The sequence below is a fragment of the Limulus polyphemus genome, unplaced genomic scaffold, assembly GCF_000517525.1.
Source record: "Limulus polyphemus unplaced genomic scaffold, Limulus_polyphemus-2.1.2 Scaffold1623, whole genome shotgun sequence".
In the NCBI taxonomy this organism is placed as follows: Eukaryota; Metazoa; Arthropoda; class Merostomata; order Xiphosura; family Limulidae; genus Limulus; species Limulus polyphemus.
Window position 1 is genome coordinate 204,003 of NW_013667233.1, and position 3,521 is coordinate 207,523.

General features: G+C 33.1%; 1 protein-coding gene across 1 annotated transcript in view; it reads left to right on the plus strand.

The window, feature by feature from the left end:
• The first annotated feature begins 460 nt into the window (after window positions 1-460).
• LOC106464345 (chitotriosidase-1-like) overlaps window positions 461-3,521 on the plus strand; it is a 53,109-nt gene continuing 50,048 nt past the window's right edge. Inside the window, exon 1 of the mRNA XM_022392030.1 lies at window positions 461-700. The gene's annotated coding sequence lies outside the window, so the exon portion shown is untranslated. The remainder of the gene's footprint in view (window positions 701-3,521) is intronic.

The following is a 3,521-nucleotide window of genomic DNA, read 5'->3' on the forward strand; positions in this document are numbered from 1 at the left end:
ACAGAGTACTATCGCGAACATTTTGTTTGGAACAGACTACTATCGTTAACATCGTGTTTAGAACAGAGTACTATCACTAACATTGTGTTTAGAACAGAGTACTATCGCGAACATTTTGTTTGGAACAGACTACTATCGTTAACATCGTGTTTAGAACAGAGTACTATCACTAACATTGTGTTTAGAACAAGGTACTATCGCGAACATTTTGTTTCGAACAGAGTACTGTGCTAACATTTTATATAGAACAGTTAACTTTTTTGTGATAGGTTTTACAAAACGTACAATGAAGCCGACAATGAAGGAAAGCGATACTTTTTTTCATTAGACTTAGTTTATAACCAGGTTAGGACAGCTTCAAACTATGTTAGTGAGGCCAGCCGCCCCAGGCCATTTAAACGCGGTTATAAGAACGGCAGCTTGTGCTCTTGCTTCTGTTTACAAGTTGAGTCGCCATCTAACAGGACACGAAAATTTCCACCTGATTTTCCTAATACAAAGGTGTAGGAGTGATGAAAGCTGTGTAAGAGTGACTATATCTAATCCCTGGACCTTACGTGCAAAATAAATCCCAGAGATTCTCCTCGCGAAAATATTGAAGCTGTCAAGTGTAAAGAGAAAGAAGAAAGAAAATAAGTTCGATTATTGTAACACAAGCCAGATTGGTAACAGTTATTGTAACACAAGCCAGATTGGTAAGGTAAGTTTGACAAAATGGCATAAACATATTCTCGATCAGATAGTTAAGCATGACTTCTCTATTAAATATTAGCTAATCACTTTTTTTCATGGCGTTGCTTTACGTTTATATAATGAGCATTATTGGTGAAGATGACGAGTATTTAATGCCTTATTCAGTTGCCTCTTTACATAGATATTATCAGTATATAGTCAGACAAATGGTAAAATACTGTGAAACTATGTTATATAATTGCTTTTTATCAATTACTAATTAGGTGTTTTGCGTTTTCGTGTGTCAATCCACACCTGATTTCCGACCAGTGGATGTTAATACAAAAGATAGCTTTACTGACTTAATGAATGTACAATAGGTTACTTATGCGAATCACCACTACGTTATCGTACATCTAGCTTAATGCCACATTTAATTAGGATGAGATTTTTTAGTGAAAAAACAATCTTTAACTTGTGTGGATCTCTTAAAATTTATTTCTATGAAACGTCGGCATTCCTAATTTTTGGGGATAAAAATTTGTTTCCACTAAAACATTATTTCTTTTTAGAGTTATTCAACTAAGGCGTGCTTCTGTCAAAGCAATTATTCTTTGGTGGTTTGGTTATGATTTTTCACCAAAAACATGAAAATTATTTCGTTAGAAGAGTTTCCTTTTTAGAAATTTCATCCTTTTTATAAGTTTGTTTCAGGACTTTTATCAAACATGAAAGTATATTTTGAGTGACTTTCCTGTGATTTCCACTAGGAATGTGAGGGCGCGTTTATATCAGAAAAAGTGATTATTGTTGAATGGTTTGCAGAAATACCATTCTTTTAGGATGATTTTGATTGAAATGTTCTGTCATTAGTATAATTTTTCTTCTTAACAGATTTGCCAGGATTTGTTTCTTTTACAAATGTCACCCCTTTTGAAGGAATTTGTTAGATGTGTTTCTTCCACCATTTTTAAAACATGGTTGCACTTTTTGAACGGTTTGGTTTGGACTTGTTTGTTAAAGAAATGTCATTCTTTTTATTGGCTTAATTAGAACGAGTTTCCATCCAAACACCATCCTTTTTGAATAGATTGGTTAAATCTGTTTTGATCAGAAACTTCCTGATTTTTAGAGGTTTCAGTTTAACAGGCAGAAGTCGCTTATAGACGTTATATTTAATAATCACTAATAACTTCTGTGTATATATATATATATATATATATTTCTCTCCCTCACTTACTTCATCATCATGTATATTTGAATTCGAAATACGCTTATTTTATTTCTATTGATAACCAAGGATCATTAGTATATGTGATTTATAGTCTGAAATGGTTCGAACTGTGTGTATCGTAAACTATTAGATGGTTCAGTTATGATAACTATTACGTTCGTACTGGCCATCCTCATTAAGGTAAATTAACCGGGATAAGCGTATCAGCGTTTTTAGATTATTTCAGGGAATCCTAAAGACAGACAGTTTTTTTCGTTTTGATTACTTATTACGATACAAAAAGAAGGCTGTAACCAATCTTAGATAACTCGGCTGACCTTAGGATCTATAAGATTCAATCTAACCTTTTAATATAAGTGCGTGCGACTCTATTTGGGAAGTAATGTTGCATTATTTTGAATTTATCTCTTTGTCGAAGATGAACTCGTTATTTTATAACATATCTATCATTTTTTCCATGTGTATAAAGCCAATTTTGTTCAAGGCGGCGACTAAAGTATTAAGTTTATGGTAATATCAATACTTAGCTTTGACTCACAAAACTTAAAGTCCATTGTCAAAGTATGTAAATTCTAGCCTACTACCATCGAGAATTCATTCGTTTCTAGGTCAATTTACAAACTACCAGTTCTGGTAGAGGACGACACTGTGGTATCAGTAAAACGGGTTTTTCTTACTTACCGCCTGATTTGTTCCAAGACGCGCTAGCACTAACAGTTCTTCTTTTTTTTATTATTATATTTTGATAAATAAAGCATGCTTGTGAACGGTCGACAAACTACTTTATGGAGGAATGAACAGGTCTATTTGTGTAAATGGTGCGTTTAGAGTACTGTCCTAATATACCTGGCAATCATTCGAATCATTGACCAGTAAGACGTTCTGCGTCTATGTGGAATTTAAAAAACAAATAAAGTTTATGTGTTATGCAGATGAAGTTCCTCTCAATGAGAGGTGTTATTAGAACACATAATTATGATGAATAATTTAATTTGAGTTTACTCACTGGTGATCAGTATTTTTAAAAGTAACAGCTTTTATAGTAAGGAAGATTTTTTGTTGTTTGTACAGCTACGATGTTTCGATCGCTCGTGCGGTCGTTCTCAAGTATACACGTTTTAGCAGTAAATATACGTACTTGAAAATGATCGCACTGGCGATCGAAACGTAGTACCTGTTTAAATACAAATTATTATTTTTACTGCCAAACCTGTAACTTGTAAAATAAATAATTGTAATATTTTGCATTAGCCGTTGAATATTAACAAATAGTTAATCTGGTCTGGTTAATAATCCGTTTTGAAAAATGCCTAGTACCAAGAAACGGTGTTAAAAGTACAACAGAAACGGTGTTAAAAGTACCAAGAAAGGGTGTTAAAAGTACAACAGAAACGGTGTTAAAAGTACCAAGAAAGGGTGTTAAAAGTACAACAGAAACGGTGTTAAAAGTACCAAGAAAGGGTGTTAAAAGTACAACAGAAACGGTGTTAAAAGTACCAAGAAACGGTGTTAAAAGTACAACAGAAAATCAAACTAGGTTGATATTAGAAATCGAACTACCATTTTGAACAGTTTTTACTTGTTGACTTATTTGTTTGGTATCAAAATAAGAATA